Source organism: Erinaceus europaeus (genome assembly GCF_950295315.1).
Source record: "Erinaceus europaeus chromosome 6 unlocalized genomic scaffold, mEriEur2.1 SUPER_6_unloc_37, whole genome shotgun sequence".
In the NCBI taxonomy this organism is placed as follows: Eukaryota; Metazoa; Chordata; class Mammalia; order Eulipotyphla; family Erinaceidae; genus Erinaceus; species Erinaceus europaeus.
This window is the reverse complement of record NW_026647144.1, coordinates 108,585-136,074: the sequence shown is the minus strand read 5'-3', so window position 1 is coordinate 136,074 and position 27,490 is coordinate 108,585. Positions and strand designations below refer to the sequence as shown.

The window sequence follows — 27,490 nt, the reverse complement described above, 5'->3', positions numbered from 1 at the left end:
AGAGATATTTATTTCTGAACCCATAGGGATTTGTAATAAATTTTTGTAATAATATGTTTCATTTTAAAACTTGAAAGTATCTTAATTTCCATAAAAAATTTCATAAAAATGACCTTTAAACCAATTTTCTCTTTAGACAGTTATGATACAAATCCTGAATAGAAATAGCTTGAGGAAAAATTTGAGTTAACACATTAGTAAACTTGCTGGAGAACGGACTGATGAGGGTAAAATATAGTTTTTTATTTATTTTAATTTAATGAATTACAAAAGGTGGTAGAGGGGCACAGAAGCAGCACTCTAGCATATGCAGTGCTTGGGATTGGACTCAGGACCTAAAATTTAGAAGCTCTAAGTTCTTCCATGGTGCAACCTACCCATCTTCAGAGATACTTTTCTTTTGTTCTAAAGATCTTATTTATTCATTAATGAGAGAGAGAGGAGCAGGGAGAATCTGCATGTTACTCTGGTATATGTGGCACCAGGGATTGAACTTGGGACCTCATGCCTGAGAAACCTATACTTTATCCACTCTACCTCTTCCTCCCAGTATCACTGATAATTTGGCTTTGATTGGAATTGGAACTACTGAAGAAGCACTATTGGGTGCTGGGTGGTAGTGCAGCGAGCAGGTTAAGCGCACATGGCACAAAGCTCAAGGATAGGGGTTGGGATCCCAGTTTGAGCTCCCCACCTGCAGGGATGTCACTTCACAAGTGGTGAAGCAGGTCTGCAGGTGTCTGTCTTTCTCTCCCACTCATTGTCTCCCCCCCACCCTCAATTTCTCTGTCCTATCCAGCAACAATGATAAACAAAAAGAACAACAAAAGGCGGGGGGGTGATGGCCTGCAGGAGCAGTGGATTTGTAGTTCAGGTAGAAAAAAAAAGAGAAAAAGAAACACTCTTACTCCATAAGTAAACCTGAGAAAACAAGAGTCTTAAACAATTAAATTCCTTCCACTCTTGCTCTTTGTCAATTGTATGTGCCTGACGTTCAGAAATAGAAATCCTTAGAAAAGAATTTGCGGTGCCTTTTCCATTGTAGTAAAGATAGTAATTATATTAAAATGTGAATTCCTTTCTATCTCTGCACAGGTTGGAACAAGAACCTAGTCAGAAAGAATCCAGACCTACAATTTCACCCAGAATAGTGTCACTGACCACAGGGTAGGATATGAAGTCCATGATATTAAGGTAATATTACTGAATGTGCTTACTGTATCTTTGATTTATTAAGGAATCAAATTTTGGGGCCTGGTTTATTAAGGAATCAAATTTGGGGGCCTGGTTTATTAAGGAATTCGGGGGGCTGGTTTATTAAGGAATCAAATTTGGGGGCTCTAGCCGGTATCCTTAGGCTGATCCTTGTGCTTTGCACCACCTGTGCTTAACCCACTGTGCTACAGCCCAACCCCTGTTAATATTCGATTATCTTCCTTTCCTTCTTGGCTTGGTCCCTTTATCTTGCTTGTAAATCTGTCATCTGAACTGAGAAGGTTGAAAGAGGAGGGGAGGGGGCCCACTGAGGTGGAAGGATCCAGGGCACATGTATGCCCTGCCCACTTCACTCCCAGGTCAGACTGGCTTCCTCTGCCCCCTGGAGCCTGTCTGTGCATGTGTGTGTGGGGGTGTGGGGTGTTTACAAGTGTTTCCTGATGCTAGAACAGTCTCGTTGGAGTGTGACTGCTAACTGCTTTTTGGCAAGATACTATTTTAAATAGTCCTGGGGTCCTGATTGTGGTACACCTGGTTGAGCACACATGTTACAGTGCACAAGGATCCAAGTTCAAGCCCCTGGCCCCCATCTGCAAGGGGAAAACTTTTTGAGTGGTGAAGCCGTGTTGCAGGTGTCTCTGTCTCTCTCCCTATCACCTACCTTCCCTCTGAATTTATGGCTGTTTCTATCCATTAAATAAATAAAGATAATAATAGAAAAATTAATTTACATGACAGAAGTCTACATCAAATTGGCATTTGAAATAAGAAAGCTCTTTTTTGAGGTCCCCTGTTACAGAGCACATGAGTGGAAACAAACTGCTTCTGGAAAGCCTGTTTTTAGTAGCTTAACTTTTTCCTTTCTTTAATTTTCTTTTCTTTTTAAACTATCTTTATTTATTGGATAGAGACAGCCATAACTTGAGATGTGATGGAAGGGGGAGAGAGAGGGAGGGAGAGACAGAGACACTTGCAGCCCTGCTTAGTCACTTTTGAAGCTTTCCTCCTGCAGTGAGGATCAGGGGCTTGAATCCATGTCCCTGTGCATTGTTGTGTGTTTAACCAAGTATACCACTGCCTGACTCCCCCCTTTTTTCTCTTGGCTTTTCTTTCTTCGTTTATTTTTCCTTTCTTTCTTTCTTTCTTGCTTCTGGGCTTATCACCAGGTTTCAGGGCCAGCACTATGAATCCACTGGTGCTGGCAGCCATATATTTATTGATTCATTTACTTATTTATTTTGGCTAAGACAGAGAGAAACTGAGAGGGGAGGGGGTATATAGAGAGGGATAGAGACCTGTTTCTCTGCTTGTGAAGTGTCCCTCTGCAGGTGAGGAGCCAGGGCCTCCAACCAAGATCCTTGCATGGGTCTTTGTGCTTTTATACTATGTCCACTAAACCCAGTGCACCCCCACCTACCCCACTGTCCCATTTGCATTCCTTTATAGGTGAGAGGAAATACAAAATAAGAGGCAAAATCTTCACCCAGCACTTTGTTTAGGCCAGAAGAAACTCTGAAAATGTCTCCCCTCAGCTTAGAGGGAGAGGGGAGTTTCTCTGCATGTGATGCCTCTTTTTTTTTAATTATCTATGTCTGGATTGACTGATTGATTAGATAGAAAGAGAAATTGATAAGGGAGGAGCATATAGAAAGGGAAAGAGATAGAGACACCTGTAGCTATATTTCACCACTTGTGAAGTTTTCCCCCTGCAGGTAGGGGGCCAGGGGCTTGAACCCAGGTCCTTGTGCACTATGATGTATGCACTTAACCAGGTGCACCACCACCTGCCCCTATTTTTTTTGCTTTTAAAGAAGCTTCCACTAATTTTTTTGCATACAACTATCTATATATGCTATTCTTTTTTAAAGGTTTATTTATAAAATGGAAACATTGACAAGGCCATAGGATAAGAGGGATATAATTCCCACCACCAGAACTCAGTATCCCATCCCCTCCCAATGGCTTTCCTATTCTGTAACCCTCTGGGAGTATTGGACTCAGGGACATTATGGTGTGCAGAGGTAGAAGGTCTGGCTTCTGTAACTGCTTCCATGCTGAAAATGGGTGTTTACAGGTGGATCCATATTCTCAGTCTGTCTTTCTCTTTCCCTAGTGGGGCAGAGTTCTGGAGAAGTGGGGCTCCAGGACACATTGGTGGAGTCTTCTGTCCAGGGAAGTCCAGTAGGCATCTTGGTAGCATCTGAAACCTGGTGGATAAAAAAAGAGTTGACATATAAAGCCAAACAAATTGTTGACCCATCATGAACCTAAAGGCTGGAATATTGCAGATGAAGATTTGGGGTCTCTGTTTTGAAGATAGCTAGTAGACCTATTTTTAAAATGTTATATTCCAAAGGGATATATATTCCAAAGGGATATTATATTCCAAGGGATATATATTCCAAAGGGATATTATATTCCAAGGGATATATATTCCAAAGGGACATTATATTCCTACTGCTTTGTCCTCCTCTCACGCAGTCTCATCCTGCAGGTAGCAGGGATGGGTCTGGGCAAAGCCCTATTTCTTTTTCTGGCTCTGAGATTTTGAACTTTACATCCTGTCTCTAGATTTTATTCAAACTTAAGTCTGTCTTTAAACCCTAACACCATCAACACAAAATGAGTTGAGTTAGATTCTTAAAATTTATTTTGGATTTGAGTCCCCACCACACCTGCAGAGGAAAATCTTTGTGAATGGTGAAGCAGTGCTGCAGGTCTCTCTCTCTCTCTCTCTCTCTCTCTCTCTCTCTCTCTCTCTCTTCTCCTCTCTTACTTCCCCTTTCCCTTTTGATTTCTGCTGTTACTATGCAATAAATAAAGATAATAAAAATATTTTTAAATTTTTAAAATATTTATTTTCGCTTTTGTTGCCCTTGTTATTTTATTGTTGTAGTTATTATTGTTCTTATTGATGTCCTTGTAGTTGGATAGGACAGAGAGAAATGGAGAGAGGAGGAGAAAACAGAGAGGGGGAGAGAAAGATAGACACCTGCAGACCTGCTTCACTGCCTGTGAAGGAAACCCTCTGTAGTTTGAGAGCCGGTGTACTTAACCCACTGTGCTACCTCCTGACTTCGCTTAGATTATTTTTAAGGAATTTGTATTTACAATTAAATTTTGATTTGATAGAACAAGGCAATTCATACAAGGAAGGGAGATAATGGAGAGAGAGAAAGACACGTACAGCTCTGCTTGCTTGTCAAGCTTAACCCCACCCCCTAGCAGGTAGGCACTGGGGCCTTGAACCTGGGTTCTTAGTCATGGTTATGTGCATGCTCAACTGAGATCACCACCACCTGTGCCTATTTTAAAATTATTAAAGAATTTCTTAAGAATCCCCTCAACACTATATCTGTTCTATTCCAGCTTAGGTCCATGATTGGTCAACAATTTGTTCGGCTTTGTATATTAACTCTTTTCAACCACCAGGTTCCAGATGCTAGCATAATGCTGACCAGACTTCCCTGGACAGACAACACCACCAATGTGTCCTGGAGCTCTGCTTCCCCAGAGCCCTTGCCCACTAGGACAAGGGAGAGACAGGCTGGGAGTATGGATCAACCAGTCAACGCCCATGTTCAGCGGGGAAGCAATTGCAGAAGCCAGACCTTCCGTCTTCTGCATCCCACAATGACCTTGGGTCCATACTCCCAGGGTTAAAAAACAAGAAAGCTATCAGGGGAGGGGATGGGATACAGAGTTCTGGTGGTGGGAATTGTGTGGAGTTGTACCCCTCTTTTTTTAAAAAATATTTTATTTTATTTATTTATTCCCTTTTGTTGCCCTTGTTGATTTATTGTTGTAGTTATTATTGTTGTTGTTGTTGTTGGAAGTTGTACCCCTCTTATCCTATGGTTTACTCAATGTTTCCTTTTTATAAATAAAACATTAAAAAAAAGGGAGTTCGGAGGTGGCGCAGCGGGTTTATCGCAGGTTGCACAGCGTAAGGATCCTGGTTCGAGCCCCCAGCTCCCCACCTGCAGGGGCCTGGCCTCACAGTAGGTGAAGCAGGTCTGCAGGTGTGTCTATCTTTCTCTCCCCCTGTCTTCCCTTCTTCTCTTCTTCTCTTTGTCCCAGCTGCGTCCAGCTCAGCGCCATGGAGCCCTGCGGCCCTCGCCCTGAGGCCCCGTCGCCCCCACGCCGCATTGCGTTGAGTTGCTTCGCACCCATAGGCCCCAGCGCTGGGGCCCGGGTCTGAGACTTGAGCGCCAGGCCACGACTGTGCGGAGGCTCCCGGCGTGGAAGTACTGCTGGGGAGTCATGACGGTGCTGTGCTGGACAGCAGCGGCCATGTCCATCGTGCTCGGCCCATCTACTGCCATTCCTCCAATTCCAAGTAAGTGGCCCCGGGTGCCACCCGTCCTGGAAGGCTTGGGTGTCGCGCCCGCCCAGGAAGGTGCTGGGTGGGGGGAGGGGCGAAGTCGGGGTACAGCCACAGAGGCGCCAGCGCCGCTGGACCCCTTACCCCGGGCCAGGCACACCCCGAAGAGGTGGCTGCGCCCCCCCCAACCCCCAGGATCCAGCGGCCTTGAGCGGGGCAGTCCCCGGATAACGGCCATGCGCACCCCAGGCAGGGGCGCACCCGGGGGAGGTGTGCGCGAGTCCCCAGACCCCACACCCCGGGCAGGGACACCCTGGAAGGGTGGCTGCGCGCCCCAGATCCTGCTGTTTTCGGCTTCCAGGAGCACAAGCACAGGGACCCCGTCGGAGAGTCTGGGCAGCCGGCCTTCCCTTTCCTTCCAGCCAGGAGAGGGGTCCTGGGGTCCCAGGGCCTCGCCCAGCATGTCCATGCCTGCGGCTCCGAGCGCCCTGAGGGTGAGGACCCGCCCGGGCAGCTCGAGGCCAGGCAGTGAGCCTCCCGCCCACCCCAACCGCCCGGGCAGGAGGGGACCCCGGTGGAACCCACCAGCCTGCCTTGGCTTCGGGAGTGGCCAGGCCCAGAGAACTTTCCGCGCGCCCGCCCATCGAAATGTGCGCCCGCTGTCCTTCCTCGGTGTGGCCCACGACGAGGTCCTCGGGGGACTGCTGTTTGGAATCCTGAACCTGGAGTTTGGCCTGGGGCAACATGGCAAGCCGGGCTCCCAGACTAAGGTGAAGGCCTGGGTGCGGGGTGTGGGTCCAGGTTGGGGGATCTCCTCACACTTCTAGAACTGGAGTGTTTTCTCTGCCTCTGTCTCTCGAAGAGACATGCATTTCAGAGCTGTGCCCCATGCTGGCTGGCTGGAACCCCTGTTGAGCCATTTGCCAGGCTGCGGGTTGGGTCTGGGCTGAGGGTCTGGCACTTTGCAAACTGCTGGTCCGGGGAGGCCACTCCCAGCGCCCCCCCACCCCCTACCCCTTTCAGGAGGCCTGGGCCTGGCTGGGCTCCTTGTGCCATGGGGGGTGGGCGGGGGGCGCCTGGGGCTCTTGTGTCTGCAAGGATAGTCCTGGGGGGACTGCAGTCCGCCTGCGCACAACAGGGCGGCCAGGGCACTGGCAGGTGGGAGCTGCAATAGGAGCTGGGCAGAGCCAGGCAGGAGCCAATCTTGGAGCTGGGTAGGAACCGGACAGGAACTGTGGTTTAAAAAAAAAAAGGAAATTAAAAAAAAGAAAAAAAAATGTTACTTATTAATACCAAAAAGAGAAGCAGAGCATGACTATGGCACATGCAATGCTGGGGATTGAATTCAGGACTTAATGCCTACAGATCCACTGCCCTAGCCATTTTGAATTCTAGAGTATAAATAGGTTATTTTATTTTTTTGTTGTTGTTGTCACCAAGGTCTCATTGTCTCCCTTTCTTTTTTTTTCTTTTCTATTCTTTTCCACTCTATTTTAATTTTTATTTATTTTTCCTTTTGGTTTCCCTGGTTGCTTAACATTGTTGTGGTTATTAATGTCGTTGTTGTTGGATAGGACAGAGAGAAATGGAGAGAGGAGGGGAAGACAGAGAGGGGGAGAGAAAGACAGACACCTGCAGACCTGCTTCACCACCTGTAAAGGGATTCCCCGGCAGGTGGGGAGCCAGGAGCTCGAACCACGAACCGCGACCTTTCCTCCAGTCCTTGAGCTTTGCGCCATGTGCACTTAACCCGCTGTGCCACCACCCGACTCCAACTGTCTCCATCTCTTAACACTTTTTAAATAAGATTATAATATAGTCCTAGCTTTGGTAGTACATATACTGAAATTGGCATGATACAGAGAAGATTAGCATGGCCCCTGCTCAAGGATTACACACAAATTCATGAAGTGTACCATATTTTTTCAAAAAAAAGTTTATAAAATATATGTACACATATAAATAATTAAAATCTTTTAAAGAACCAGTTAATGCAAGCTGGGAGGTTGTTCAGTGGTAAGAGGTCAGGATTTGCATGTGTTGGATCCTAGGTCTGTCTGAACCCTTTTTCTACATATGCTGGAGCTCTTTTAAAAGATTTATTAGTGAGGGAGAAAGGGAGAAGAAAGAGAGAGAGATAGAGAGAGAGAGAAAACACTGTAGCATCAGTCTGTAACATGTGATGCTGGTGGTAGAATTCAGGACCTCATGCTTGAGTCCAAAGCTCCAACCATTGTGCCAGCCTCCAGGGCTGCAGATTGGCTTTTTTGAAAAAAATCATGGTAATATTGTTCTCTTAACTGTACATCTTTTAAGTAATACAAAGACTTTAAAAAATTTTTTCTCAAATATTGTGCCTGGGGATCAATCCCACCCAGAACCTTGCACCTGCATGGGACAGCTGAGAAGCCTCCCCGCCAGTCTACATTCTGTATCCTTTAAGAGAGGGAGACATGCAAAGCACTGCTCCTCTATGCACGGAGTCCCTCCCATTGCCTGCCTGTGGTGTTCACTTGCGGTGTCCAGGATCAGACCCCCAGCCACATGCTACGTAAAGCATGTGCTTTACCCCCTGAGCCGCCTTCTGGTCCTGAGTTTGATTCCTGGCATTGCATGTACCATAATGATGCTCTCATTCTCTTTTATGAATAAAAAAGTTATGTTATGTATGTACTTGCATAACAATTCCCAGTTTTCCATAAAGCAATCTATGTATCTTTTTTTTGTTTGTTATTGGATAGTGACAGAGAGAAATTGAGAGAGAAGGGGGAGATAGAGAGGAATAGAGACAGAGAGACACCTGCAGACCTGCTTTACTACCTGTGAAGCGACTCCTCTGCAGGTGGAGAGCAGGGGGCTTGAACCAGGATCCTAAACGGTCCTTGCTCTTTGTGCCATGTGGGCTTAGCCCACTGTGCTACCTTCTGGCTCCCTTAGGTATCATTTCTAAAGCCTGCTAAATCTAAAATGTTCTTAATCTTTTGTAGTAATTTCCTGATTCATGTTTCCTTGTCTTAAACATCTTGCTTCTGTTTAAGTTTGCCTTGTGGGAAGTCCCTTTGGTCTTGGTAATTTTCCAGGGCTTGTAGTTGAATGCCAGCAAGAACGCTCCCAGATAAAAAACAAAGACATTGCTCTGCATGTGCTTCAAGGTAGGTTTTACCAGAAGATTATAGAGAAAGGTGTGAGGGAAGAACTAGAGTATCACTGTGAATTATGCAATGCCAGAGATTAAACTGAGAACTTCATGCTTTAGAGTCCAATGTATTATACACTGTACCACCTCTCAGGACACTGCAGATAAGATTTATTTAGTAGAATCACTTAACAACTGTTCGAAGAGTCACTCTGCACATGCCTTACATATGGGGGTCCCTGGGCTTGATTCCTGGCCCCACTGAACAGCAACACAGATACAGCAAGCCAAGTTCAGTGGATAGTAGATCTGTGCTTAGGTCTCTATCTCAAAATTGTAAGCATTTAACTGAGAGATAGGTTAGTGGTAAACTGCATACTACACATGCAGGAGGCCCCAAGTTTGATCCCCAGCATACAGAAGTTCTGAGTAGTGCTCTATCCATAAAAATAAATAAACGAAGGGGTCCAGAGCTTGCTCCCCCAGTAGAGTGCACATCACATCACCATGCTTGCAGACTTGGTGTTGAGCCCTAACACAACATGGGAGCACCAGGCATGATGGCAGGTACTGTGATGTTTCTCACATGCTCTTTATCCCACTTTTTCTATTTCATTTTAAAAAATTTTTAAAGTCAATTTTCTTTTATATATATTAATATATTTATTTATTATTGGACCGAGACAGAGGAATTGGGAGGAGAGGAGGAGTTAGAAAAGAGAGAGACAGAGAAACACCTGCAGCATTGCTTTACCACTTGTGAAGCTTCCCCTACCCCCTGAAGCTGGGGACCAGGGACTTGAACATGATTCCTTATGCACTGAAATTTCTGTGCTTAAACAGATGCACCACTGCTGGCCCCCTGTATATTTTATTCATTAATTATTTCCTGGATAGAAGTTGAGAGGGAACAGAAGGTGTAGAGGGGGAGACACAGAGAGACACCTGCAGTGTTGCCTCACCACTTGTGAAGCTTCTCCTCAGCTGGTTGTATCTTGGGCTTGAACCTTAGTCCTTGTGAATTGTAACATGTTCACTCCACTGGTTACATCACCTCCTGGACCCCATTTTTTTCATTTTAAAGTTAAAAGGAGAAAACATCTGTTGGCAATAGTAGAATTATGTAGTATAAAACTGTTGTACTAAAATAGATCGATATATTCATCTTTTTTTAAAGGTCATTTTGTGAGTGCACATGTATAGTGTGAGAGGACCAATGTTAAAGCCCTTCATCCCCACTTGCAGGCAGAAGCTTCACAAGCAGTGAAACACCATCTTAATGTGTCTCACTTTCTTTTTCCACTCTATCTCCCCTTTCCATCTCTATTTCTTTCTCTCTTACCAAACAAAAAAAAAGACTTTAAAGGTTACTTTATATTAAAAATGTTATTTCATTATTCTTGACCAAGTAAAAATATCTCAGGACATATAGAAAATATATTCCATTGAGAATAAGAAATAACTTGAATGTTTAGGCTCTCTGTGTCTGTGCCAGAAGGGGTTTGCTAAGAAGTAATGGTTGGGAAATGTGAATTCCTAGCTTCAAGTTTACCTACTGATGCTCCTCTGCAATCTGAGACCATCGCAGGCAAGGGATTAATATATCATTTGCACTGTCACTTACACTACTGCAGGCTAAAACAAGGGTAGGGAAAGTGGAAAGGACAAGAGTAGGGAAAACTAAGATATCTAAATCAAAGTGACTAGTGACAGTTATTATAATGCTTACTGTTATGCAACCCACTTTCCCTAAAATGCTACAAGGTTTACTGCAAATAACTCAAAAACATGTCTATTTTGGGCTTCCACATTCTCTTTCAACCCCATTCAGGTTTTACTTTTGTTTGTAAAGATTTATTTATTAATGAGAGAAATAGGGGAGAGGAAGAAGGAGAACCACAGCATCAATCTGACTCATGTGATGCCGGAGATCAAACTTGAGAACTCACACCTAAGAACTCCAAAGCTTTATCCACTGCACAACCTCCCAGACAGTGGCAGCCTTTATTTTTTTAAAATTTAAAATATTATGATACATTGCTTACTTAAGAGGCAAAAGATTTATACAATCTGAAGAGAACAAGAGTATACATATTTTGCTTATTTAAATGATACATACACTTTAGTAGAACTTACACATTTGAATAAAACTACATACATATGTAATTCAAAATCTAGGAAATATCGAAAAATGTAGTGGGGGAAAACCCCTTTCTTGCCCCTTGACCTTAGACTCTATAAGCAGAAAATATTAGAGTATGGTTTTTTTAATGAATTAATTTATTTTCCCTTTTTTGTTGCCCTTGTTTAACATTGTTGTAGTTATTGATGTTGTTGTTGGATAGGACAGATAGAAATGGAGAGAGGAGGGGAAGACAGGGGGAGAGAAAGACAGATACCTGCAGACCTGCTTCACTGCTTGTGAAGTACCTTTCCTGCAGGTGGAGAGCTGGGGGCCAGAACCAGGATCCTTCTGCTGGTCCTTGTGCTTTGCAGTATGGTTTTGGCAGAGCTATTTATTTCTGAACCCACAGGGAGTCGTAATAAATTTATGTAATAATATGTTTTATTTTACAACTTGAAAGTATCTTAATTTCCATAAAAAATTTCATAAAAATGACCTTTAAACCAATTTTCTCTTTAGAGAGTTATGATACAAATCCTGAATAGAAACAGCTTGAGAAAGAAGTTTGAGTTAACACATTAGTAAACTTGCTGGAGAACGGACTGATGGGGGTAAAATATAGCTTTTTAATTATTTTTAATTTCATGAACTACAGAAGGGGGTAGAGGGGCCCAGAAGCAGCACTCTAGCATATGCAGTGCTTGGGATTGGACTCAGGACCTACAATTTAGAAGCTCTAATTTCTTCCATGGTGCAGCCTACCCATTTTCAGAGATATTTTTCTTTTGTTCTAAAGATCTTATTTATTCATTAATGAGAGAGAGAGAAGCAGGGAGAATCTGCACGTTACTCTGGTATATGTGGCACTGGGGATTGAACTTGGGACCTCATGCCTGAGAATCCTGTACTTTATCCACTCTGCCTCCTTCTCTCAGACCACTGATAATTTGGCTTTGATTGGAACTGGAACTACTGAAGAAGCACTATTGGGTGCTGGGTGGTAGTGCAGCGGTTCAGCACCCATGTCACAAAGCTTAAGGTTAGGGGTTGGGATCCTGGTTTGAGCTCCCCACCTGCAGGGATGTAACTCCACAAGAAGTGAAGCAGGTCTGCAGGTGTCTGTATTTCTCTCCTACTCCTTGTCTCCCCCCCACCCTTAATTTCTCTGTCCTATCCAGCAACAATGATAAACAAAAAGAACAACAAAGGGCGGGGGGGGGATGGCCTCCAGGAGCAGTGGATTTGTAGTGCAGGAGGCAAAAGAAAAAGAAACACTCTTACTCCATAAGTAAACCTGAGATAACAAGAGTCTTAAACAATTAAGTTCCTTCTGCTCTTGCTCTTGTCAATTGTATGTGTCTGACCTTCAGAAATAGAAATCCTTAGAAGAAAATTTACAAGTGCCTTTTCCATTGTAGTAAAGATAGTGATTGTGTTAAAATGTGAATTCCTTTCTATCTCTGCACAGGTTGGAACAGGAGCCCAGTCAGAAAGAATTCGGACCTACAATTTGACCCAGAAGAGAGTCACTGACCACAGGGTAGGATATGAAGTCCAAGATATTAAGGTAATATTACTGAATGTGCTTACTGTATCTTTGATTTATTAAGGAATCAAATTTCGGGGCCTGGTGGTAGCACAACAGGTTAAGCATACATGGTGCAAAGAAGCCACCTGGCAGCGGTCCCAGTTCATGCAGATGCATGTGGTCCTGGTGATACTGCGGGGCCCATCCATGCTGGCTCTGGGCACAGCTCAGTGCCCCCCATCTGTGCAGTACTTAGGGGCCGGGGAGCCCACAGTGGACCACAGGACAGCAGCAAGACCCCTGTGTCGCCCTAGTTACAACATCTTCACTGGAGTGACTGTCAGTATCACCTAGAGATGCCTGCTAGCCATATGCTGCTGGGCATTTCAGTGTTTGTTTTGCCTTTCTTTTATATTATTTTTTATATAGTCTCTTTTGTTGCCCTTTTTTATTGTTGTTGTATTTATTAGTATTGATGTCATCCTTGTTAGACAGGACAGAGAAAAATTGAGAAAGGAGGGGAAGACAGACGGGGAGAGAAAGACAACTGTAGATCTGCCTCACTGCCTGTGAAGCAACTCCCCTACAAGCAGGGAGCTGGGGGCTCGAACTGTGATCCTTCAGAAGGCCTTGCGTTTTTGCCCCACTTGGCTTAACTGGCTGAGCTACTGCTCAGTTCCCTTTTTCCCCGCTTTTTAAAAAAAATTATTTATTTATTCCCTTTTGTTGCCCTTGTTTTATTGTTGTTATTATTTTATTTTTAAATATCTATTTATTCGGTTTTGTTGCCCTTTGGTTTTTTTTGTTGTTGTTGTTGTAGTTATTGTTGTTTTGTTGGGTGGGACAGAGAGAAATGGAGAGAGGAGGGGAAGACAGAGAGGGGGAGAGAAAGATAGACACCTGCAGACCTGCTTCACTGCCTGTGAAGCGACTCCCCTGCAGGTGGGGAGCCGGGGGCTGAAACCGGGATCCACATGGTGATCCTTCAGCTTGTGCACTTGTGCTTAACCTGCTGCACTACCAACCAAATCCCCTGTTGTAGTTGTTGTTACTGATGTCATCATTGTTGGATAGGACAGACAGAAATGAGGAGAGGAGGGGGTCGGGCGGTGGCGCAGTGGGTTAAGCGCACGTGGCGCAAAGCGCAGGGACTGGCGTAAGGATCCTGGTTCGAGCCCCTGGCCCCCCACCTGCAGGGGAGTCGCTTCACGGGCGGTGATGTAGGTCTGCAGGTGTCTGTCTTTCTCTCCCCCTCTCTCTGTCTTCCCCTTCTCTCTCCATTTCTCTCTGTCCTATCCAAGAACAAAGCAATGTCAACAATGGCAATAATAACCGCAATGAGGCTGCAACAACTAGGGCAACAAAAAGGGGGAAAAATGGCCTCCAGGAGCGGTGGATTCATGGTGCAGGCACCGAGCACAGCAATAACCATGGAGGAAAAAAAAAAAAGAAATGAGGAGAGGAGGGGAAGACAGAGAGGGGAGAGAAACATAGACACCTACAGACCTGCTTCACTGCTTGTGAAGCAACTCCCCTACAGGTGGGAAGCCAGGGGCTCCAACCTGGATCATTACCCCCATCCTTGCACTTTGAGCCATGGGCGCATAATCAGCTGCACTACCACCCAAGTCTCCTCTTTTCCCTTTCTATATGCACTGAGTATGTGCTTGTCTCTGAAGGTCATGTATACCCTATGAGTTTTAGTCTTTTTTTTTTTTTACCTCCATAGTTATCATTGGGCTTGGTGGCAGCACTAGGAACCCACTGCTCCTGGAGGCTATTTTTACCATTTCATTGCCCTTGTTGTTGTTGTTGTTGTTGCTATACCTGTTGTTGTTGGACAGGACAGAGAGAAACTGAGAGAGGACAGGAAGACAGAGGGGGAGAGAAAGACAGAAACCTGCAGACCTACTTCACTGCTAGTGAAGCGACCTTCCCCACACACATAAGGAAGTGGGGGCTCAAACTGGGATCTTTATGCCCATCCTAGTGCTTTGAGCCATGTGTGCTTCTCCCGCTGTGTACGGCCCAGCCCCTGGTATTTGCCTTTAATGACTTTGGTGTACCTTACTAATAATGAGACTATTTCTCATATAAACTCAGAATAATACTTTGATCGGACTTTTCAGGAAGCATTTCTTTAGATCATGTTCAGAGTTATACTTCTCTTTTTAAATATTTTTCATGACATGCCCGATTTTATATATATGGAGACAGAGATAGAGGCAAAGGCAGGGACTGAGAGACAGACAGACAGCGTCCCAGCATATACAGAACCTATCTGGCTGGAATGATCACCTAATCTGGCACTCTCTCCGTCTCAGGAGATGTTCTCATCACTACTCCCAGCCTGTCCTGGGACCCTCTTCCTAGTAATTGCTACCTCTGCATTTTTCCTAGTTAACATTAATTTTTGATCATTTGAGAGTTGGTCTCTATTCTTGTAAGTTGCTCACACTTTCAAGGTGTTTCTCTCCTCCCCCCTACATTAAGGAGCACTTTAACTGCTATGTGGATACAATATATTTCCTTGCAAGGGAGTATTTGAAACTATGATCTGTATTTAAAGTTGATTTACAAAGTGCTGAGTTTGCTAGAATATATATCTGTCATTTACAAGGAAACAGTCACTGTGCAAGAAGAAATACAGTGTTGACAGTAGTGTTTCAAATATATAGTGTTCTTACGCACTCTGTCCAAGAGTTACTGAAATCAACAATGTTTACTCTCAAACTGTAGTCAAGTCTGTGGAGCTAAGAGAATTTACATTTTTACTTGATTCATTTTTTGTGAACCTTTGGGAAGCTAAAGACAAGTTTTCTTCAAGTAGATCCTGTGAAACGTGGGTTTTAACCCCAGTTTTTTAAAAATTATTATTCAAGGTTGCACAGCATCAGATGTGTCTGACTTCTAAGGAAAATGAGACCCCAGACACATTGATGGGTGAGTGTGAAGATATTTAAGTTGGGATGGTTGGATTTAAAATAGCAGTTCCAAACTCTCTCAATAGCAGCTGTTTAGTATTAAGCTTAATTGTCTTCACACATTTCATCCATCCTGACCAGCCCTTACTGTGGCACAAAACTCAGACCTGCCTTGCTAAAAGTTTTCTTTAATACACTAAAGAATATACTGATTTGTACATCTGGGGAACAATATAGTTGCTGGGTCTTTCTATTTGTTTTGTCATCTCAGTGTAATTTGTTTTAGGTAAAATACTTAATTAAAATAATGAAAATAGAAAACAGGCATTGCACAATGTAAAGGCATCAATACCCCTGTCCCAAACTCACCTGTTCCCAGTGTCTTTTTCATCCCATTTTCCATGTTTTCAGCTACATGTTCTCAGGGGAAAAAACAAAACTCAGACCTGCTCCTCTGCACCTCTAACCACACTTGATGGTGTTGTTAGCCAGAGAGGTGAAGTCTCCTATTTTTTTCACCAAGAAGTGCTGTCTTGAAAAAAATATTTTGAGGGAGAGGCTAGGTGGTGGCTCACCTAGTTGAGAGCACATGTTACAGTGCTAAAGGACTCAGGTTCAAGCCCCTGTTCCCCACCTGCAGGGGGAAAGCTTCATGAGTGGTGAAGCTGTGCTGCAGGTGTCTCCCTCCCTATCACCCCCATTCCTTCTCAATTTTAGGCTGTCTATTCCATCAATAAATATATAAAGATAATAAAATATTTTAAATATGTATATTGAAGGGGCTGGCAGTGTACCTGGTTAAGCACACATAGTACTCAGAACAAGGACCCATGCAAGGATCATGTTTCAAACCCCACTCCCCACCTTCAGGGGGGTCGCTTCACAAGAGTCCAAGCAGGTCTGCTAGTGTGTCCTTCGTTCTCCCTCCTCTCACCTCTCAATTTCTTTTTTTTCTTTTTTTTTATATTTACTTATTTATTCCCTTTTGTTGCCCTTGGTGTTTTATTGTTGTAGTTATTATCAATGTCATTGTTGGATAGGACAGAGAGAAATGGAGAGAGGAGGGAAAGACAGAGAAGAGGAGAGAAAGATAGACACCTGCAGACCTGCTTCACCACCTGTGAAGCAAGTCCCCTGCAGGTGGGGAGGCGGGGCTCAAACCCGGATCCTTTTGCTGGTCCTTGCATTTGGAGCCACATGCGCTTAACCCGCTGTGCTACCGCCCGACTCCCACCTCTCAATTTCTGTATTATCCAATAAAATGAAAAAATAGGCCACCAGGAAAAGTGGATTCTTATTGAGCCCCAGCAATAAATAACCCTGGAGGCAAAAAAAGGAAAAATCTGTTAATTGATTTATTCATTTACTTCACTAATCATATATTTCTCTCCCCCCTCTGTCTTCCCCTCCTCTCAATTTCTCTCTGTCCTGTCCAACAACAATGACAGAAATAAAAATCAATAATAACTACAACAAAGATAAAAAACAAGGTCAAAAAAAAGGAAAAAATACCCTCCAGGAGCAGTGGATTTGTAGCATAGGCACTGAGCCACAGCAATTCTACGGGGGGGGGGGGTTAAAGAAAAAAAGAAAAATAGAGAGAGAGGGGGACTTTTAAACCTACTTCACCACTCATTAAATATCCTTCCTGCTGGTGGGGAGTAGGGGCTCAAACCCAGGTCCCTGTGTATGGTAAGAGCAGTCTCAGCTATGTGCATCACCAGCCATGCCCCATTCTAACATAGTTATCTAGTTGTCTGTGTTTAGGTTGCTTCCATATTTTGACTTACCAACTATATAGCTATATAAACATAGCTGTGCATATGTCTTGGGACTAGCATACAATTAAATATTAGAAATTAAAGTACATATATATGTTTTTAACAGACTATTATTATTAGAAAGGGCAGAGAGAAATTTAGAAGGGAGGGGGAGGTGGAGAAGGCGAGAGACACATATGCACCTGCAGCCCTGCTAAACCACTCTTGAAGCTTTCTCCAACTCAGGCGGAGATCAGAGGCCTCAACCTGGGTCACTGTGCACTGTAACATGTGGGCTCAACCAGATGTGTCACTGCCCGGACCCTAAAAATATATATATATTCTTTATATATTTTAAAAATATTTTTATTAATATTTCTTTATTCCCTTTTGTTGCCCTTGTTTTATTGCTGTAGTTATTACTGTTGTAGCCGTTGTTGGAAAGAACAGAGCGAAATTGGGAGAGGAGGGGAATACAGGGGAGAGAAAGATAGACACCTGCAGATGTGCTTCACACCTGTGAAGCAAACCCCCTGCAGGTGGGGAGCCTGAGGCTCTAACTGGGATCCTGATGCCTGTCCTTGTGCTTTGCACCACGTACACTTAACCAGATGCACTACCAGCGAACTCCCGATTCTTTATATTTTGATGAGAGAGATACAAAAAGAGAAAGATCAGAGCACTGCTCAGCTCTGGGTTATGGTGGAGCTGAAAATTGATCCTGGGACTTCAGAGCCTCAGGCATGGAAGCCTTTGACATACAGAACCATTATGCTGGCTCCCCAGCAGGGTCAGTGGAAGATAAGGAAGTTAGATGAGTGACATGCCTGGAGACAATCTGAGTATTCAAGACTATGGGAAGTTCTCAAAAATTGAGAAAAGTGGGCAGTTAGTGTGTCACCCAGTAGAGCACTTAAGTTGCCATGTTGGTGACCCGGGTTCCAGCTCCAGTCCCCACTCGCTAGGTGGGGATGGCGGAAAGTTTTAGAAATAGTAGAACAGTTCCGCACCTCGGTTCTTCATCTTTGTCTCTACATACATTCAAAATGAATAAATAAAATAAAGACAGCTGATGATGATGTTAGAGTCCTGTAGGTAATAATAAAAATAAGATAAATGATATATTTATTATATATGAATAAAATAAATTAAATGAAGACAGCTGATAATGATGATAGAGTCCTATAGCTAATGAGCAGGAGCCGTAGCATTAGCAACAACAATGAAACATCAAAAAGAAAACGACACATGGGCCTTTAGAGTTTTTCAAATATTATGAATAGGGTACAGAAAAAGTACAGGTAGTCAATAAATACATAAAAAGTACAGGTAGTCAATAAATACATAAAAAGTACAGGTAGTCAATAAATACATAAAAATATTACACTTGTTATTAGGGAGGTGCAAAAGAAACTATAATGTTGATTGTATTTATAAGTAGCTTAAAAAAAGTGGGTCACTATTGAAAAGTTACTGTTTTTATTGTTGTTGTAATTATTGTTGTCTTCGTTATTAGATAGAATAGAGAGAAAAGGAGAGAGGAGGGGAAGACGGGTGGAGAGAAAGATAGACACCTGCAGACTTGCTTCACCGCCTGTGAAGTGACTCCCCTGCATGTGGGTAGCTGGGGATCCTTACGCCACTCCTTGCATTTCACGCCATGTGCCCTTAACCCTTGCGCTATTGCCCAACTCCCTGTTTCTATCTTTTTTTTTCCTTTCAGAGAGTTTAAACTTTTAAAAATGTATTTATTCCCATTATTGCACTTTTTAATTTTTTATAGTTATTGTTGTTGTTGACCTTGTCAGATAGCATAGAGAGAAATGGAGAGAGGAGGGGAAGACAGAGATGTGAAGGGAAAGATAGACACCTACAGACCTGCTTCACCAATTGTGAATCAACTCCCCTGCAGGTGGGGAGCTGGCAGGTCTAACCGGGATCCTTACCCCGGTCCTTCTGCTTTGTGCCACCTGTGCTTTACCAGCTGTGCTACTGCCCAACTCCTGACCTTAAACTTTTATAATTATCAGGTGTGGTCCTAGTGTACACAGGTTTTCATTTTTTAAATTTTGACAAAAGCATACTCTGATATTTTAGAAAATGTGTGCTTTTTATTTTGGAAATGCATACTTGCTTGTTTAAAAATGTCACTTCTCTTGAAAGAATGTTGGGTGTTACATTTTATAAAGTTCTTAGTAGGCAGTGTAGTACTAAGTTTTCCTAAAAAGAGAAAGGGCAGTCAGGTTGAACAGTGACCTTCGTTTCCCCAGGATGCCAGTTTTGACCTGTGACCTTCTGATCTACATGTGGTGTACAGATGCCAGTGTCAGCATAATGAGTGGCTCTTCCATGACCATTTGTCCCCACAATTGGTGACTATCTGGGAAGTGCTGGGCTAAGGAGTCTTTAAAAGGCTAGTAGCTGAGGGCCTATGGCAGTAGAGGTGTCACCTTGAACTTTTCAATGAAATGTGCTGATTACAGTAACAGCCATCCAGAAGCCCGAAGTGCACCATCTTTAGTCTCTGCTACTGTCTCCTCCTGGGCTGACTGTAGACTCAGCCATGTCCTTGCTCTGGCCCAAGGAACATGGACAAATGGGAAGCAGGCAGAGACCTCAGTGGCTGTCTGGCTATGGTATGGGAGCCCTTCTTCTGGCACTGAAGAAGCTAGGTGCCACCCTGTGGGGATTTGGGGAACAGGCAACACACAGAAAATAGATCCAGTTGAGCTATGAGCTGCCTGCAGACACATGGGACCTCAGCTAATGCAGAGCTGCCCAGAGGAGCCCACCAAGGTTTCATCTGAGCCCTGAGCAAAGAGAGGGGCCATATAAGGTACAGAGTCAGGGAGTGATATTTATTATAGTAATACAATCAACAAGAAAATACAATAAAAGACTCTATAACTACATACATACAGTGAAAGGAATAAGAGAGAGATTTCTGTGAAAAGACCTTCAAAGCAGGATGTAAGAAGGGATCAAGGAAGATGGCTCAAATGAAATGAGCTGGATGTGAAATGTTGACATTTTTCATTGTGACCCCACTAGACAAAAAGTTTAAAAGAACTGCCTTAGTCAGAGGGCTTCATGTTTTCCACCAGGAAGTTTACACATAGATGGCAGGACTGAGAACTAACTCAAAATCATGCAAAGGATTAAGAAAATAATTGTTCTCAGTTGGATATCATAAAGTAACAGGGAAAAGAAAGGGTCAGTTCTAGAAAGGGGAAGCTGTCTGTCGGCATTTCAGCAGACACCCAGGTGGCCTCACTGATTATAGATTTGCCAGAGGAGCCCTGAGCCATTATCAGCTGAGTAGGTTGTAGGTAGGGGGCTCTCTGAATCCTATTTGGAGAGACCTGAGATGTTCCATCACTGAGCCTTTCTGGAGGTGTCACTCTCCCGGATTGGAATTAGCAGTCTGTCTTACTGTCATGCCTGAAATGAAAAACAGAGAGCTGTCTTAGTTAAATCACATTGTCATATACTAGCTTCTTCTTGATTCCTGAAGAAATAAGTTAAGCCAAAGAGAGTATTTCTCCATGGAGATAAATATATGAAAGGGCTAAGTGGTGCCCACCTGGTGAGCACACATGCCACAGTGAACAAGGACCTAGGTTTTTGCCCCTATCCCCACCTGCAGGGGGGAAGCTTCAGGAGCCGAAAAGCAAAGCTGTAGGTATCTCTCAATTTCTCCCCCACTGTCTCTCCCTCCCATCTGAATTTCTATCGCTAGCAATTGGGTAAATTGAATTATTATCAGAAGAGTTAAATATATTAAAACCTAGTCAACATTTCCTCTCAACACAGCAAGATTCTGCAGCCTCCACCCAGAATGTGCTGTCACCAGGAGAATGAGTCAAGTCCTGCCATTGATGGGATGAGATTCTCTTGTCCTGTTTTAATCAGCCAGAAACCTTTGTCTCACACAGACTAGTTGCTCAAATTAATCTCACATGGCCTAAGCTCACCCAGACTCATGGTGTAGATGAGGTGTGTCCAGGAGCCTGGTCACCTTTGTACCACTGGCATCAGTCAGGAAGGAGGTGCCTACCTCTAGCAGGATCAGGGGACTTGGATGGAGGGCCTCACTCCTCCCTGTCTTCCTTGTTAAGCTCTGTGTGGCTGCTGGTGCACAACACGGACATGATGCAGGAGAACTGAGTGATGGTGGCCTTATCCTTCTGGTGTAGCAAATAGACACAGTCCATGATGTCCTTCACTGCCAGGTTCATGGGGATGATGGGGTGGCTCAGGGCATAGCTGTAGAGTGACAGCTTGTGGGTGGCCCTGTCTCCACAGCCCATCAGGTATTCAGTACTGAGCTCAGAGGCAGTGAGCTCTAGCAGAGGCAGCCATGAGGGGGCACTGTGTAGACGGTTGAACACAGAGCTCTGCCTGATGCTTTCCACATCATGGAGGGTGGTGTCAGAGTCATCCCTCTGGTCCACAGCCACCAAGATGCTCTTGTGGTGGCCTCTGTAAACAGAGCTGCCCAGGGTCCATGTAGAGTCACCCCCAGTGCAGAGACCTGTGATCATAGCAGTGGGATTAGCAATGGACAAATAGGGGCCCTAGGGAGCAGAGCAGAGGCAGTGAGAGCATGAAGGACGTGGAAAACCAAGGGGTCGAGCGTCCACTTTCTAACTGAAACCTTTGTAGAGGGACAGATCGAGGTAGCAAACCCAGTTATAAGAGTATGACATGATTCCTGCATATTAGCAGGAAAATCTTTGAGGATTTGAGAAAGGAGACCTGGACTCCCTACTTTTGATTGAATTTGAAGGTGTATATAACTGGCCTTGGCTTTTTATTGGAGAACTTAAGAGGTTTCTAGAAACTTGGAAGTAGAAGTTATCATGCTGTGTCACTATTAGTTCTGGTGTATATTCTGATCCCATTTCCATAGTGAGGCTGGTTTTCAGTATCATGAGCTTGATTTCAAGAGGGGAGAAATGTACAGAGAGGTGGCACTGGCAGCAAAGTGTTCAATTTCCCTCTTCTCTGCTGGCCCTGACCTGAGGTCTGGGCTTGTGGAGGAACTAACCTGGGATGTCCTCAAATAGCTGCTCCAAAAGGAAGGACTCCTGGTGGCTGGAAGCCAAGCCAGAGATTTCCTGATCCTGTGACTGGTCCTCGGTCACCTGTAGTGGAGCCATTCCATTTTCATAGTGATATTCTCTGTCTGTATGGAGAGGAATCCAAAATAGGTTCAGGCTGAAGTGGTCGTGATGAGCCCATCGTGACCACAGGATGTAGCTAGAGCATGGCAAGGGAGCTGTGTCTTCCTTGGAGATGTGCATGTTTTTCTGTGGGACTACTGGGTCCCTGCCAATCTCCCCACCCCCTTGGGATTGATTTTCAGTGTCATGAGCTTGTTTCAAAAAGGAGGTATGACTCGGCAGGAGGCATGTACAGGAACCCAGCTGGTCTCCACATGTGAGGCTGTGGGAGTCATCTGCTTCTAGTGGAAGCCCCTCAGTGGCTGGCGTTTGACCCCCTTCATGTTTATGCAGATGTTTGACACCTACATGTAGAGAAACTCCCATCTAGGTCCAGGCTGACCATGAAGAGACTCACCTCACTGTAGAAGATGACACATGGGCCTTCTTTGGACCTTCTGTGCAAAGAAGGCTGTGTCTCTGTGTCTCTGTGTCCAAGAGTCTGACAGGAAACCCTGCCCTAATATTTGCCCAAGAAAAGAGTTGACAAAGTAAAGAGGAAGATGCTCTTATACATCCCTGTGCCTGGAATGCAATGAATTCCTCATGAGGAAGAGCTTTATATAGCAGTCCTGTCTGCCACAGAGAAGTAGAGAAGCAAGGACTGTCATTAGAGCCTGTTACAGAGTAGTAGTTGGTCAGTGTCTGTTGAATTCATGGAGGCCTACTGCCTGCACTTTTCCCGATCAGAAGGTATTGAAGCTAAGCTGGAACCCATTTTCCCTGAGCCTTTGTAGTTAATGTCTCACTCCAGTCAGCCTCTTAGATTGCCCTGACACTCACCTGCAGGTGGCTCTGTGGTTTCTTCCATCCTAGAACTCACAGACCCCTGACCAGTTTCTGCAGAGTCCTGGGAGAGAAAGAAGTCAGGGTCACAATAAGCCTTTGGAGTGAGCAGTGGAAGAACACATTTCCCAGCAGCTCTGTTTCCCCCAGAGAGAGAGACAGAGAGACAGAGAGAGAGCCCCGTGTCCAGTATAAAACTACTTGACCCCTGGGGGTGACTGTGGTTTAGAATCACCACTGTAGATTTACATGAATACTTGGATTTTCAGTGCATGTTTAGAAGTGTGATGACAAGGGTATTTGGATTCGTTCCTGCATGCTCTCTAGTCTCAGGATACGCACACAGGTAACTCTCAGTTGAGAGTAATTTGTAATTTAAAATGTCAGCTATCTAATCAAATACTTTTAAAAAAATATATCTTCCCCCCACTAGAGGAGAAGAATTTCCTGGTGTTTGAAGAGGCAGGAAACTGGCATCAATGCTGCAGAGTGAAGGCCAACCCTGACATGATGCAGATTTCAAATTATGCAAAAGAAGAAATAAAAAAAAGAGAGAGGGCTAGGCGGTGTTGCAGCTGTTGTGGCACACACCTTACCAAGTGCAAGAACCAAGGATTGGGTGCCACTACCCTGTCAGAAAGCCTTATTATTGACATACTAAGCTGATAATGAAGATGAAAATTAAGGAGGAATTGGTTTGAGATAGGTCATTAAAAATGATCCCATTCTAATGCAGTAAAGGATTGTAAAAAGAGCACACAGTATACAAGGGAAATGCAGACAGTATCCATAGGTCAAGTATATATGTAAGTGGATCTTATGAGAATATCATAGTGGGATCTCCTAGCATAATGGTCATGCAAAGAGACTGTCATGCCTGAGGCTCCAAAATCCCAGGTACAACACCCTGGATGACCATAAGCATTAAGCCAAAGCTGAGCAGTGCTCTGGAAAAAAAAAAGAGAAAGAAAGAAAGAAAGAAAGAAAGAAAGAAAGAAAGAAAGAAAGAAAGAATCCTCCTCAGGGCCAGGCAAGGCAGTACACCTAGTTAAGTACACACATTACTATGGACAAGGACTCATGTTCTAACCCTGGGCCCCACCTGTAGGGTGACAGCTTCATGAGTAGTTAAGCAGTGCTGTAGGTGACTCTGTCTCTTTCCTTCTCTATCTCCCCTCCCCTCTCAGTTTCTTTCTGTATCTATCCATAGTAAAACAAAGAAAAAAACTCCAAGGGAAGAATATGGTGTCCCATATCTGAAAATGGAGAAAGATTTAAGATGGGAAATAAAAGATATCCGAGGTCACATGATGGAAAGACTCTAACTGAATGAAAAGTGCATTTACAAATTTGAGAAGATACTCAGAATTACTTTGTTCAAATTCACATGACTCAGTTCTTTAGCCCTCACCTCCTCAATTCATTAAGCATAATCAGCTCCAGGCCCTGCCCCCAAATGGAAGCTCCAATGTACCTCAAGGTTTGTGAGAACTATGAAGTTATCTCTTATGGGAGACACAGGGATTTGGAGTGGGGTGAGCATGGAACTCTACCCGTATACTTGGATAAGCTTATTAACCATTATTCAGTCACTGCTGAAAATGTGGTTAAGAGAATGTCTTAGTTCTCCATAGTAATGTCTTAGCTATTGTACTGCAATTCCAGAAACCAAATGATACGCAGAGCTCCTGGCTGTCATTGTCTTCTTTTTCGTTTTCTTTGATAGCGGGGAAACAGGGGAGAAAGGGGCAGAGAAAGAGAGAGAAACCTGAAGTACTGCCTCACCACTCATGAAGCTCCCCTGCCACAAGTAGGTCTCAGAGACTTGAACCCAGGTCCTCTTGCATGGTAATGTGCACTCTACCAGGTACACCAATGCCTGGTACTTCCTAGCTTGCTTTTGGTCCAGTAGCATAAAAGTGAGGTTGTTATTTTTTCTTTAATTAGTAGAGTCACCCATTCCAGGAGGAAAAAATCCACAGGGAGCAATGCAAACCACTCTGTATATGCAAGATAGGGTTGCATCCAGTCTCTGCTCCCTTTTTTGTGTCTATAGAGAAGTGTGTGTAAATAGGAAAATACATCCTTCCGGGTGGTATGTGCTTAATTCTTCCCTCATCTCTAGACCACTTTCTGTGTAAAGCAGGAACTTGAAATGTAAGTTCTATTCTTAGAAACACTCACACAGGTGCGTTCTGCCTCCTTTTGGTTGATATCCAGGTAGTCCAGAATGGTGGTATAAATTTTGCTAATAGATTCCACAGTGACCCAAAAGAGAGAAGGAGAAATGAGCTGTTAGACTATTATCAAATGAACTTGTGTTTTGGCTAATCATTTCAGCATTTTTCAATGCTTTTTCAAGATATCAAGTTTTTTAAGATACATGCAAGACTTAATGAGAATAACAGTATGCAAATGTATTTCTGGAGAATGAGACAGATCCCAGAAAACATGTCTGTGGTGTCAGGTCTCTGAGACCAGGGCTGAACACCCCATCCAGAGTCCAGGCCAGAACCTCCCTGGGCTGTAGCTCTGGCAGGTTCATTTGCTTTGAGAACCAGCCCATGGAGAAACCTGCCCTTAAGTCAGGGCCATTTAATACATGGTGCAGGGTGATGTTAGCTCCCATCAAAGTGTGAAGAGAAGGGGGACAAGAGGGAGGGGCATTGACTGCTTGGACTCTGTATTCTGAGAACTTGAAAATTTGAAATACATGAAATAAGGACATACTCAAAGCTCGTTATACCATTGCTCCATCTTCTCAACTGATCTGAAATCCAAGAGAAGGGGAGAAAAACAGTTAAAATGCACATTCACACAAACATATTATGAGTGTTGGCCAGTGTAAACAGCATCATTGATTGTTATTGGTGGGACTGTGTGATCCAGGAGTCCTGTCCTGGTCACGGTGCTGAGGGGCCCTGCTTTTTGACAGTTTGCTGGGTTGGCAAGGAAATCTTCTAAATGGAGGAGAAATTGGGTTTAGGGCCCTTTGGTGGTGCTGGTGGTTAACTGCACATGCTACCATGCACAAGGACCCGGGTTCAAGCCCCTGGCCCCCACCTGCAAAGGGCTTAGCAGCTACATGTGTTTGCCTGTATCAGAGCCAGTGGGAGCCAATGGAGAGCACAGAGCTGTCCTTGTGGGGGTCAGAGCACCTGTGGCTAATAGACCCCCAGATGGAGCTGTGCTCCCCCTAAGAGTCATGAGGAGACAGGCAGGGCTTGGCTGCAGTCTTACTGAAAAGAGACCACGAAGCTGAGGTCAGCCCAGCCTAAGACCAGTGATGTGAGGGCTCTTGCGGCTTTCCTCATGTTGGGTTCCACCCACATGTCCATCAGGGGTGCCAAGTACTTGATTCGGAAGTGACTCTTGTACCTGGAGAGGGAATAGAGCACAGCACTGTTAGCTTGCATCCCAGCAATCTGGGAGTAGCTGGGTTTCTCCTGAGGAGATGGTGGGTGTGTTTCTTTCTTTAATTTTTTTATTGGGGAATTAATGTTTTACAGTTGACAATAACTACAATAGTTTGTACATGCATAACATTTATCAGTTTACCCTGAGATTTTTTCACATAACAATACAACCCCCACTATGTCCTCTGTCATCCTTTTCCAGGATGTGTGCTCCCCCCACTCCTCCACCCCAGAGTCTTTGACTTTGGTGCATTATACCAACTCCTTGGAGGGAGGTACATACTTTGTGTTGGAGATGAGCAGCACGTTGGAATATAGGATCAGCTGCCTTTTCTGCCACTTCCGACCCTTCTGGAATTTGCCAGTGCCCATGAACTGGATATGGCCATAAGGCAACACTAGGATGTTCTCTTCCAGACTGCCCTCCTCCATAGAAGAGCTGCAACACAGCAGACCCATAGGGCAGTTTGTCTCTGGCAGGCAGGACACGGGCTCATTCTGATGTCAGCCCTCACAGAGCATTACAGAGGAGTTTCAGTCCCCCAGAAGGGCTCAGTAGCCAAATTCAGGAGTCTTGAGCTAGACAGAGCTCCAGTGATAGTTGAGGTCACTCAGAGCTGGTGGTAATGGAGGGCTGCTTCAAGGAGAGGGCACAGGGCCTGTCACTTCAGTGTCAGGGGACAAGAAAGTAGCAGAGTCTCAGGACCTGGTAGAAAGGAGACACTAAAGGGAGTGAGGGGGAGTGAGGGTATTGGGGCCCTGGTGCTTGGTGCTGGGAGAGGACCTGAGTGGGGGTCAGAGTATTCTGCAGACACCCTGTGTCAACAAATCACACTGTAGTAAATTAACACTGACCCCCAATATAAGGATAAAAAATGTAAGGGGACACTAAGAGGTCAAAGGAGAGAGGATGAGAAATGTTTTAAAGAACCAACTCAGGGACACAGGGCCAAGGCCTGAAGGCAGCACAGTGTCTAAAGCGTTGTCAGAGCATAATCAACCACAGTATCATCTGCGGTTTTAACCTTTGTGACTCTGCTTCTTTCCCTAC

The 27,490-nt window shown here is 44.4% G+C and overlaps 1 non-coding gene across 1 annotated transcript; it reads left to right on the top strand.

Annotated features, from left to right (window-relative positions):
- Window positions 1-7,357: 7,357 nt before the first annotated feature.
- LOC132536188 (U6 spliceosomal RNA) lies at window positions 7,358-7,464 on the top strand. The gene has a single exon (XR_009547853.1). It is a non-coding gene; the product is annotated as a U6 spliceosomal RNA (small nuclear RNA).
- The last annotated feature ends 20,026 nt before the right edge of the window (window positions 7,465-27,490 follow it).